Source organism: Diplotaxodon limnothrissa, linkage group LG16 (genome assembly GCF_057381915.1).
Source record: "Diplotaxodon limnothrissa isolate DT_005_m linkage group LG16, D_limnothrissa_male_GT1.1, whole genome shotgun sequence".
NCBI classification, from domain to species: Eukaryota; Metazoa; Chordata; class Actinopteri; order Cichliformes; family Cichlidae; genus Diplotaxodon; species Diplotaxodon limnothrissa.
Window position 1 is genome coordinate 37084031 of NC_140611.1, and position 13371 is coordinate 37097401.

The 13371-nt window shown below is 42.9% G+C and overlaps 1 protein-coding gene across 1 annotated transcript in view; it reads right to left on the reverse strand.

The window, feature by feature from the left end:
* adarb1b (adenosine deaminase RNA specific B1b) overlaps positions 1–13371 on the reverse strand; it is a 131684-nt gene that overhangs the window by 73266 nt on the left and 45047 nt on the right. The window contains exon 2 of the mRNA XM_085373956.1: positions 2165–2214. The gene's annotated coding sequence lies outside the window, so the exon portion shown is untranslated. The remainder of the gene's footprint in view (positions 1–2164; positions 2215–13371) is intronic.

Consider the following 13371-nt stretch of genomic DNA (forward strand, 5'->3'; position numbering starts at 1 on the left):
TATTTTTAGATTCAAAGTGACTTACCGGCCTGTTCCCAATTCCCTCCCTGATACATGGGTCGTGTAGCCCTCCAAATGTGCGCTGCTGCATTGCTTACACATGTATAAAAACGGTGTACTTATGACACCTATGAAATATGTCTAGCCTAGTTCTTTTGGTCATAAAGATTCAATCATCTGAAGGAGTAACCTCGGCAGCACCAGCACAAAGTCTACAGCTGAGCTACCTTTTCTTCTTAAATCTGGTGCTTTGGTCACTGTGCACATCGCCTGCTCGCTGAAAAATACTAAAAAAAATACAGAAATGCTGTCAAATGCTTTTTCACCCAGCAGCATCGCATCACATCGTAGCTGGGTCAGTGTCAGCTATCTCGCCAACACCGCACTAAATATTCATTACTATAATGGCGGTGAGGCACAATACTGCTGGCTGTGTTTCCAATCACAGAAACTACGAGAATGTTACACACACACACACACACACACACACACACACACACACACACACACACACACACACACAGAGAGAATAAGGCATTGGCTGGAAATTTAGCATTACAAATAATGGAAATTAACAGCAGGTCTGGCTTGCATGTCTGTATGGAAAGGGGCTGTTTTTTAATTAGAAGATGTAAGCAAACAAATATGTGCTTGTGTCGCCAAATGTGCATTGTGTGTCTGTATTCGTGTGTGTGCGTTTGGGGTCGATTCAGATGCGAATGCTTGTCGAGCCGTGAGGTAGATGTTTGCGGTTTAGGAGTGTCTGCTCAGCGGGAGCAGCAGATGACGAAGCCAGACATAGCTGGCCATGATGCTTCATGATTTTCTATACTTTTTTACGCCACCACCTTCACCCTGGGATAAATGAAACAGTCCTTAGGAAGTTCTCTGCAGGGTGCCTTCACCTGAGCCCCGCGGGGGAAGGCCTCATGTTGTGAAACGCGGCGATCAGAGTCTTTTCAAGATGGCCCTCTTCGCTTCCTGACAGTTCCTCCTCGCCGGGCACCCAGCATGAAAATGAAGACTATTTAGGAGGCGCACAAGGAGGACGGTAAATGTCTCCTCTTGTCAATAGCACAGCCCAGGTCGGAGCGGTCCCTGGCTCTCAGAGATAACGTATCTATTCAACTTAAGATATCTTGCTTTAAAGACGTGCTCAACCATAAAATAGGCACCAGCAAGAGGCTTATACTGATCAAAACTGGGACAGCAGAGGCCAAGATATCCAAACCTCCAGGTACTAAGTGAAATCAAAATCCAGACTGTGCTGTATATAACATATAAAATATATCAAATAAGTGCCTGCATGCTTTCTAATGACCAGCAGGGGCGTTTTATTGCAAAAGTAAACCAATAAGTGTGTTCACTTGTTTTTATTGTAACAAAAATGAATAAATCAATAATAGTCGTTATAAAAAAATATAAAATAACACTTAAAAATCGAAGCCAAGTTCTTTGAATGATGAGGAAAAAAACAACAACAGCTAAACATCGACCACTGACATGAGTCGGTGTCGTCTTGGTCGCCTAAAGACCCCAACAGTCAACGACGCTGATGACTTTTTAAAATTTGTTTTTACTGCACAGCTGCAACATATACACATATTTGCACGGCTTACAATGAATCAACCTGACGCAGAGGAGCAGGGCTTGTGACATTCAGCTGAAATGGGGGTAAATGGAGGAGATGTAGCAAAGGAAAGGGGGAAGAGTGCAGGATCCCCCGGTACTTGAGCAATTCTAAAAATAGAAACACTGGAGCAGATACACCGAATGGGAAAAAAAGACATGAAAAGGGGAAGAGAAACTGCGAATATCCACTGTGTTGTAAAGCTGAATACCAGGAGTGATGTGTGCTGGCATCATGCGCCGATATAACTGACACCGCTGTTTATGAACTCTCGTACCGAACACGAAGCCGCTTCATTTCTCACTGACAGGTAATGTTACCCCTCATTTGGCCACCATCACTGGAGGGACTCCAGCTTTGAATGAGTCCTGTAGTCAGCAGATGTCACCTTATATATAATACCGAACGTGTCTCGCATGTTCCAAACATATTTTTTTTCTTTTTGTTGACTAGATTGTCTCCACAATAGATGACGAGAGCGTAGTGGTACATTTCTACAGCAAAGCACTAAAAAGCTTCTTTTGCTGAACTCACCGTTGTGCAGAGAACTCTGAGGGACAGCAGCTATTTACCACACGCCGAACCTGAAGGAGAAAAAAGAAGATTATTAATAAAATGTGTGACATGTAAAGGTCCTGGACACATTTCTGCTGCATCAGTCTCACACATATCTAAATAGCTATTAAAAATACTGAGATATTACGGTGATGTTGTGTCCAGTTAAAACAAACAGCCCATTTGTCATCGTCGTGTTATGGACTATAGTGTCACGCACAGAGTGTATTACTTCTTAAAGAGAGCTGACGTGACTTCTTCTGAAGAGATGCTGGAAAATCATGCCGGAGCAGAAATGAAACAAATCAAGGTCAAGAATCTCTCCCGGCATCCAGCACAGTCACGGATCACCACGGCATGTGAAGAAACTGCCCGGCCACCATCCCTGACCCCGCCCCGGGCGGCTCGCTCGACTCTGACCAGCAGCGAGACACAGCACAGCAGCAACGAACAAACAGTGGCAAGAAACACGCAACACATCCGAGGAGACTTGTAAACAGGGAGCAGATGCTGAGCCGTTGTCCAATCGCATTAGTAACTAAGATAAGATAAGATAAGATAGAACTTTATTAATCCCTCGGGTGGGTTCCTCTGGGAAATTCGATTTCCAAAAAAGCACAGCACCGACAGAAGTTACAGAGTTATACACACACACATATATAAATACAGAGACAATATAAATAAAATATACGAAGGGGATAAATAGAATAAATAGGAATAAAAATAAAAATACAAGTGAATTGCACATTTCAAGTATTGAGTCTATTGCACCGTTGACTATTTACAAAAGTATTGCACAAAAGGTATTGCACAGTGAGGTGAAGAGGCACTACAGCTTAGTTGTTCCCTCCTTTGTCCTCCTGTTTCCCCTCCCTCTCCCCTCCAGAGAGGAGTTAAACAGTCTGATGGCGTGTGGGACAAAGGAGTTTTTAAGTCTGTTAGTTCTTGTCTTTGGGAGAAGCAACCTGTCACTGAACAGACTCTTCTGATTGTTTATGGCCGTGTGCAGAGGATGCCTGGCATTGTCCATAATGTCCATCAGTTTCTTTAATGTCCTTTCCTCTGCCACTGTCACCAGAGTGTCCAGCTTCATGCCGACCACAGAGCTAGCCCTCCTGATCAGTTTCTCCAGCCTGGATGAGTCCTTCTTTGCTGTGCTGCTCCCCCAGCACACCACAGCATAGAAAAGTACTCCAGCAACCACCGACTGGTAAAACATCCTCAGGAGCTTCCTGCAGATGTTAAAAGACCTCAGCCTCCTGAGGAAGTACAGTCGGCTTTGGGCTTTTTTATACAGGTGCTCTGTGTTGCATGACCAGTCCAGTTTATTGTCCACCCACAGCCCGAGGTACTTGTACTTGTTGACCACCTCCACCTCCTCCCCCTCTATCTGAACCGGCAGTGGACCTTCTCTGGACCTCCCGAAGTCCACAACCAGTTCCTTAGTCTTTGAGGTGTTGAGTTGCAGGTGGTTTGTGTGACTCCATGCGACAAAGTTCCTCACCAGACTTCTGTACTCCTCTTCCTGATCATCCCAGATACACCCCATGATGGCTGTGTCGTCTGCAAACTTCTGAATGTGGCATAATTCAGAGTTGTAGCAGAAGTCAGAGGTGTACAGGGTGAAGAGAAGAGGGGACAGCACAGTTCCCTGTTAGAGACAGAGAGGTGTCCCGAAAACAACAGGCAGAGTTGACACTAGAAAGGTTAGCATGGACTGAAAGTGAATGGCAGGCTTCTAAATGAATTAAAGTTACTCGTCTCACACTTCCCTGCAAACCTGTCCTTCAACAGTGACAAAGAGCGAAAAGAGCAAATGCCACAAAGTTTAAGAGTCAGTAACACATTTAACGCTGACACCAGGAAAAGTGCATGAGGAATAATGCTCTCACACAAGTTCCATTAAATGTGTGTGTTAAGAGTAACACTGTGGCTGTTAACCCATAATCCACTTTATGAAATCACTGCAATATCATTTATACTTTACATAGTAGGGCTGCACGATTAATCGTTAGAAAATCGCAATCTCGATTCATACTTATGTGCGATCTCATTTCCAAATGACAACGATTTAAAAAAAAAAAAAAAAGAGAAAAAAAAAGAAGACGACGACGATTGTACCGCATTTTGATCCGGGACGTAATCTGCATGAAAACAAGCGCTCACTCTTCCTGCTCAACAGATGACAAGGGCGGAGCCTTATACCACGTGATACAGAAGCTGGCTGCTAAAAAAACAATAGAGAAGACATCAGGGATGACGAGAAAGTGACAGGAGAAAATCCGTCCCGGTCAACCACCCAAACATCAATAACGGGAACCTTATACAGCGCTTCCCTATACACGTCGAACTCCCGCAGGCACAAAGAAATTACGGAGGCTATCACTTATCACCTGACCAAAGATATGGCTCCCATCAACACTGTGCAAAACGGGGGATTTAGGAAAATGATCAACATCCTAGACAAACGCTACACAGTGCCGTCCCGCAACTATTTTTCTATTGTTGCACTACCTGCTCTATACACGCAGCGTCGAGCAACGATGGAGACGGAATTTCAAGCAGTACAACATTTGCGGCAACGACAAAACGTGAGACATTTGTTGTTTTTATGTTTATTTATTGTTTTTATGTTCAGTCTCAACTGTTACGAAGTTGATGTGCAGTTAATAAGTGCAATAAATATTTATACTGGAAAAGAAAATCGTGAGAGAATCGTGATCTCAATTCTGGGCCAAAAAATCGTGATTCTCATTTTATGCAAAATCGTGCAGCCCTATTACATAGTATATAAATTTGAATAATTGTGAACTCTATAGTCAAAATTACCGGTTACAAATGCAAACCAGCATTTCTTTGTAGCTGGAGCTTCACATTATGAGCATTCATTATAGTCAAATAATGAAGCAGTCGCAGGTACATCAAAATGTTCGTCACCGACTTCGTGTTTTTAATGTGTCTTTAAAACAAGACAGCCATCATTTTTGCATTTTTTGACAGCAGATCAGTTTGAAATATCGCACAAGCGATGGAAGAAGAAGGAGCAGCCTAAGTTAGCTACTAGTGACAATCTGCACATCAGGCTAAACAACTTTCACTGCACACTGTTTGCAGACTAACACCATGTGCATGTGCAGGACCAGACAGCAGCTGCTCAGAGGCTGACGGGACACACCAATTATTAGTTTGTTCCGGTATCCCCAAATTTCTCTGACCTGATGGAATAAAATATATTTGCCGTCACCAGCAAACCCATGTTTACTTATTGTCAAATCAATAACACCCAACAAACCAGTTACACAATGAAACATGAACTATTAGCTGTGCATTTAAAAAAGACTAGCTGGGTCTGTATTGTGGACCACGTGGTATCTGCTGGGCATACGTGCAACTCAGTCTATGTGTGTCATACTCATATCTGTATTCAACACAGTCGCCAGGATGCATTAAATCTCTCTGAGCTTCCTCAAGGAGCCATCTTCCTCCAAATTACACTCAGTTTCCTCCTCCTAGGTTCTGTGCACCACCACAGACTTCCTTAGTTCAAGAGCTAGAACAAAAGCATAGCATTAGCTGTTTAGGAACTGCAGCATTTTTTATACACGCCCTCGTTTTCAGAAGCTCAAAAGTAATGGGACAAACTACTTTTATATACTCGGATGAAAATCCTTTGCAGACAATGACTGCCTGAGGTTTAAAACCCATGGAAATCATCAAATGCTGTGTTTCCTCCCCTGAGATGCTCTGCCAGGCCTTTACTGCCGCCTTCAGTTGCTGCTTGTTTGTGGGTGTTTTTGTGGGTTTTTGTGCTTTCACTTTTTGTCTTCAGTAACTGAAAAGCCTGCTCTGTTGGGTTGAGATCAGGTGAATGATTTGGTCACTGAAGATTCTCCCTTGAGAAACTCCTCAGTTTTGTAGCATTTGGATGAATCTGTGCAGAGACTACAGCCTCGTAAGTAACGTTTACAGGGAGTGCAGAATTATTAGGCAAGTTGTATTTTTGAGGAATAATTTTATTATTGAACAAAAACCATGTTCTCAATGAACCCAAAAAACTCATTAATATCAAAGCTGAATGTTTTTGGAAGTAGTTTTTAGTTTTAGTTTGAGCTATTTTAGGGGGATATCTGTGTGTGCAGGTGACTATTACTGTGCATAATTATTAGGCAACTTAACAAAAAACAAATATATACCCATTTCAATTATTTATTTTTACCAGTGAAACCAATATAACATCTCCACATTCACAAATATACATTTCTGACATTCAAAAACAAAACAAAAACAAATCAGCGACCAATATAGCCACCTTTCTTTGCAAGGACACTCAAAAGCCTGCCATCCATGGATTCTGTCAGTGTTTTGATCTGTTCACCATCAACATTGCGTGCAGCAGCAACCACAGCCTCCCAGACACTGTTCAGAGAGGTGTACTGTTTTCCCTCCTTGTAAATCTCACATTTGATGATGGACCACAGTTTCTCAATGGGGTTCAGATCAGGTGAACAAGGAGTCCATGTCATTAGTTTTTCCTCTTTTATACCCTTTCTTGCCAGCCACGCTGTGGAGTACTTGGACGCGTGTGATGGAGCATTGTCCTGCATGAAAATCATGTTTTTCTTGAAGGATGCAGACTTCTTCCTGTACCACTGCTTGAAGAAGGTGTCTTCCAGAAACTGGCAGTAGGACTGGGAGTTGAGCTTGACTCCATCCTCAACCCGAAAAGGCCCCACAAGCTCATCTTTGATGATACCAGCCCAAACCAGTACTCCACCTCCACCTTGCTGGCGTCTGAGTCGGACTGGAGCTCTCTGCCCTTTACCAATCCAGCCACGGGCCCATCCATCTGGCCCATCAAGACTCACTCTCATTTCATCAGTCCATAAAACCTTAGAAAAACCAGTCTTGAGATATTTCTTGGCCCAGTCTTGACGTTTCAGCTTGTGTGTCTTGTTCGGTGGTGGTCGTCTTTCAGCCTTTCTTACCTTGGCCATGTCTCTGAGTATTGCACACCTTGTGCTTTTGGGCACTCCAGTGATGTTGCAGCTCTGAAATATGGCCAAACTGGTGGCAAGTGGCATCTTGGCAGCTGCACGCTTGACTTTTCTCAGTTCATGGGCAGTTATTTGGCGCCTTGGTTTTTCCACACGCTTCTTGCGACCCTGTTGACTATTTTGAATGAAACGCTTGATTGTTCGATGATCACGCTTCAGAAGCTTTGCAATTTTGAGACTGCTGCATCCCTCTGCAAGATATCTCACTATTTTTGACTTTTCTGAGCCTGTCAAGTCCTTCTTTTGACCCATTTTGCCAAAGGAAAGGATGTTGCCTAATAATTATGCACACCTGCTATAGGGTGTTGATGTCATTAGACCACACCCCTTCTCATTACAGAGATGCACATCACCTAATATGCTTAATTGGTAGTAGGCTTTCAAGCCTATACAGCTTGGAGTAAGACAACATGCACGAAGAGGATGATGTGGACAAAATACTCATTTGCCTAATAATTCTGCACTCCCTGTATTTACGAAGGGCCTGACACAGACCAGTGGTCACATTAAATAATATTAAATGCCATTAAAACAGCACATAAACAAGTTAAAATACAGAATAAATTAGACCAGTAAAATTATCAACAAAAAGGTTTTGAGTCCAGAGAGTTCGCTGTAACTGTAACACCCATCTTCAATCCGTGTACACTTTAGTATTCATCCCGCTGCTCCAATCACCAGTCACATCATCAATAAACATGTGGTGTCCCGGTTCCGCTGCAAAGCCGTGCATGACCATGCTGTAACATTTCCTTCACCGTATTTGATGGATAATGTGTTAAGCTTTGGATCAGGAGCTTTTCCACCCCACAAACTGCAGAACTTTCTATCTAGGAGAAAACAAGCGATCAACAAAAAATATGGTCTTACATATTTAATTCTCCATTTCACACGCCTCGTGAAATATTGGGTTGACGCTCAAGTCCCTGAAGGTCAGTGAAATACATTCTTCTCTATAACGAAATCAAACACCACGCCATTCTATGTCATGCCTATTCAATACACCCTGAATCAAATACTCCTCGTGCTCTCCATATTTACAAAAACACGTCTAACTTCTATCTGGTCCTCAGGACCCCGTATTGATTTATCCTAAGTAAAGCTGACTGTTACAAATGAATGGCCTCGGCAGAATTTAGTGATCCCAAAACGTCAATACATGAGTAATGTCTGGGTCACCGTCGCATTGCATTGACTAATATTACCCACCATGTACACTCCATCCTTGGTTTCGTGCAATACAAATACAGTAAAATGCGCAGTAAGAAAAAACAAACACTGCATATCAAACTGGAGAATCTACGAAGTGTGTGTATAACAGCTTTGGTTTCTTTTCGTTAACACAGTGTAAGATTTGTTACATAAGCTGTGAGTCACCTTGTGTTTCCTCCCTCTTGTGTCTTATGACCGAGTATCACAACAGAGGAGGAGCAGAGGCTACACTAGCCATCGTGCCGCCTAGTCTCTCAGGGGGCGAGTGTATGCTACCGCTAATTTAGCAGCAGCAAATGCATCAATTTGAGTTTAAGAATATTCAGCTCCTGCTACTATCTGCTCTGGGGATTCTGCCTTGCCTCCTCCGCTAACTATCATGAGCAGAAGAGGAAAAAAAGATGTGAGGCTCATGGTGACAGCACGGAGAACGCTGCTGGCTCTTGAACTGTGAGAATGTCTGAAATGAAACAATGCTTTAAGAAAGTGAAATCTCAGAGGAATGGAGGGTGATAACTTGAAATGACCCCTTCTCCCCACTAGCAGAAGCAAAGATGTGCAGCTAGGTCTCCAACAAACACGGCTCCTGATTCAGTGTTTTTTCTCTCTTCCTTGCATAGACTCTGCACTCTTAGTGATTACAGCTGTACTTTCCACATGAGCAGCCAGAAACAGAGGCAGATGTTACTCGAGATAAACCAAAGACAGGAACTGGTATGCAATTTAACGTTAACGAATCACGAACGACATCGGCAGGTTGCTGATTCCTAAATGCGTTTTACATATCATACGGCTTAATTTGTGAAACAAACAAAGGCTTTTCAAGTGCCAACTGCTGTTAATGAAGCCTTCTGTACGCTAATCCAAACTTTGAACACAGTCCAATTAACCCCGATTCCACACTGAGAAAAAGTTCACTTGTATTTTAACATCACATTTACCAGAGGGCAAGACGCTCAAATCGGTGCTCAGTGATCTGTTTCTTCCTTTCAGTTAGAGAAGAGAGAGTCGCTGCCATGCACAAGAAAAGTGTAATAATATAATATTAATTCATCAGCGGGTTCACTAGTCATTTTAAAAACATTTGCATTCTCACTTCAGACCAAATTGCAACCTCTGGGGCTGAAAAATGAAGCCAAAGATTAAGTGCCAGAAACTGCAGCTTCTCGAAGCAAATCAATCCCCACAGAGACCCGAGTTCAAATCCCCGACTTGACAGCAGAAATAAACATGTTTGCAGACTGGTACGAAAACTGCTTTGGTTGTCAACACAGTAGCTAACTGGGGGGATGCTTTACCGTGAAGTCTACAGTTTACGAGCATACTCTGGATTGACATAAATGCCACGTGTGTCTTATGCTTATTAGCCACGTGGACTGATTGGAATTCCAGAAACCACCAATAACTCCACGACACCGCTATCTTACAGCACCAACACATAAACGCCATTCATGCTTAAGATTGGTTGTTTATTTTATTCCATTGCACTCACACTCCATTACATAATCCAACTACGGAAAACACCCCACCCGTGCAACCCTTTCCCAACAGCGTCAGTGAGCGAGCTGTGAAGCAGCCTCCAGCTTCGATCATTGATGAGGAACAATGGAAGTTGGGAAACGTCTTTTAATTACATAACCTCTCTCATTGACCTCCGTGTGACATTTACTACCCACGATTCAGAAGCATCTGTAAGAGTTACCACTGGGTGGAAGCAGGTCAAAGTGACATAGTGGATAATGCTATGTAGGTGATAGATGACTGCAGCAAACTTCAGCGCGCTTCAGCATCATTATGCAGATGGTGTGACAGCCGACGGTTTTTTGAGGCTGTTTGCTGCCAAAAAGCCTTCACTTTTAAAGCTGAAGTCAGGGATTAGGATGAAAGTCACATACGAGGGAAGTGTGTGAGGGGGGAGTGAATGACTCACTCTCAAATACTCCAAATGCTGCTGCAAAGGTATCTTTGGGGAATTAGCATCTTGTCTCTCCTGTGGAGCTGCTCAGCGGACCATCGCAGATGGCTTTAAATGTTAGTTGCTGAGTCCGTGTGAAGGTGGGTATACGCGGTCAGCAAATCCACCCTGGTTAATAAATTATTTTAAGCTACGTGCAGCAGCATAAACCTTTCCACCCTTTGAATTAAAGAGGTGATCAAAGCTGCCCTGCTAATGTCAAAATATGACATGAAGAAACAACTGATGCAACACAGGGTTTCATATTTGACACATCAAGTCGAGTGTCACAATGAAATAAAGAACAACAAAGCACAGAGTCGAATCTTCCTTTTACAAAAATAAACTTCATGTCTTCCTAAAAACAGAACCAGTGTGTCCAAAGCTCTCCAGTGCCTATCTTATTTCCTTGTCCCGCCCAAATCTCTGCCCACATCCTTTCTTTTCCCCCAACCATCTGTTTTTCTTGCTTGCTCAGAGAAAAAATGCCTTTTTTGACACCTCTGACAGCTTTGTGCATCTTGCCAGCATTCAAAGCGCCAAAACATCTCAGCCTAAACCCCACAAGACGCTACAGCAGGTTCAGTTTCGACTGATTCTCAGCAAAAAGTAAAGAAATAGTAATTAAGCCCAAAACTCAAACAAATTCTTTAAATATTACTAATGCAAATAAAGTCAGCATCTGAGGATTACATAAACAAATTCATTAACTGATAAGGAAGTAAAACAATCCAATTTTATGAACACCATAAATGAATCTCATTTCACTTAATCAAAATCAAACAGGCGATCTGTCAACGCACAGCTAACTGATCTGACCGCTGCATTTCCCCATCTCTGACTCAACCATTGCACCAAGGGGTATACCACAAAATAAATGAGACACTCTTGACATTTCAACAGAGGACAAAAATACAAATACTTCATAAATAATAGTCACCTCATCAAGAGAAATTATGCCTGAGAGCCACTTTTACATAACCCAGCGTGGCACGGCTTACGCACAATGTACTGTAGCAATGTGCAGACACACCATCAGTCTGATTAACCCTTTGGCTTGTAATGTAAATTATTCAGAGCCACACATTAGAATGGAAGCAACGCGCTGTTGTACTAAAAGAGGTCAGTGCTGTTTGACTGAGCACATTACTTACATTTTGACCTGCGGCGTCTCCGACAGCAACAGTGATTGCGCGTGTTTGCATTAACAAAATGTATGTAATCTGCTCTTAGCTCTTCATCTGGACATCAGTAGTTAGTTATGCACAGTGACTTTAGCCCTGTAGTCATTTCAGAGTGTTTAAGCCTTAATTCTGTTACACTATAAGCAGTTGGTATGAACACATAGTAACTCAAATTTACAATAAAAAAATAAGAGTCCTATAATCTGCCATAGTGTAATACATCCAAATTAATTTGAAGATATCTTTATGAAGGTGAATATGCGGAATTTTCAGGCAAAGGATAAGATTTCTGGTACCTGGAGCTTTCTGGTTTATTCTGTTGTAGCAGTGTTGGCCAATCATATTGGGGCCTGCTTTGATTGCATGCAGGTAAATCATCCATGTGGACAGTAAAAAAGGGATTGCATCTGCAGAAATGGAATCTCACATCAACTACTGTCTAATAGTGATTTAGCTTTTATTTGCTCTTCAAAATTTATCTGCACTCGTACTAATCTCCAGACGCAACAGGAAGTCCTGGCCTGGATATGTGCTGACTGTACTGGAAACCCAAAAGCACTGTCCCCAAAGGCTAAGTCAGCAGATCAGAGGATGGACTGTTTCAGAAGAAATTATTATTATTATTTTTGTGCTTTAGGTGTCGTGGTCAGATCAGTCAGGTTAATATAATGGCAACATTCAGAAGAAGCCAGCCATGTCAGTGATCACCAGAACCTATGGCCGCAGCATCTTTTTTACCATTTCGAAGCATCAGTGTCACAAGGCTCTTACAGATGGCGAGATAAGCAGCTCCACAACAGCTACAAAGGTCTCTGAATCGCAAACAGGGCCCGCCACGTGACTCTAACACTGTAGGAACCAGTGCAGGATGAGAAAGGAGAGCTCTGGATCATTAAGAACAGTTCCCATAGGAAAGTACAACTTTTCCAGCTAGACATCATCCTCAGATTCACCTCTGCTAAGACAGCGATCACGGACTATTCTGTGTGAGGAGGGAAAGGAGACTGCCCGAGTGAAGAAGGAGTCGCACACAAAGCTTGCAAATGTACCGAAGGACAGTAAGGGCAATCATCCATCATATGGAAGTCAGCTGAAAGGCTTCAGGAGACCATTAACTCCGCATTTCCTAAAGTACCTAGGAATCCCTGGCTTCGGGCTCAGAAAGGTGCTTAAGGCTGTGGCAGATGAGGCAGAAGAAGGAAGCTTCTAGCACTGGTACAGAAGGAAGGACAGGACACAGAGGTAAATACAAGAGCCCTACAGTCTGTAGTGGGGAAACATGCCGAGAACTGTTCCACCACCTTGGGCTGTTCAGAGATGAAAGGAGTAAAATACAGGTTGACGGGTGGGCTCCTGGCTGACTACTGTACATCACACAGCAAAACCTAGTAACTGGCTAACCTGTAGGGGTCTTTTGTTTTGTTTTTTTGTTACTCAGACCAAATAGTTCCATTTAGCTGCTTGGTACTACAGAGTTTTGACCTCAGTACATAATAATGAAGTATTTCCACTATAAAACCTACAGTTTCCATAAAGCTGCGATGACTTTGAAGTTTGGCTGGCGTGTGAGTGCGGTGAACAAACCGCTTTGCTTGACATACAGCTTTATGGGGAGTAAAACCCACATCAGTCCACTATGCAGTTAAGCTGATGAGAGACAACAGAGACAGTGCTGGTCAGCGGTGAAGCCGAAGCCCAAAACATCTTGCAACAGCCTGTTTATGCATCTCTGCCACAAAAATCAACAGCTTCTGTGAGGTCCAGTTTGACTTGGATTCTTAC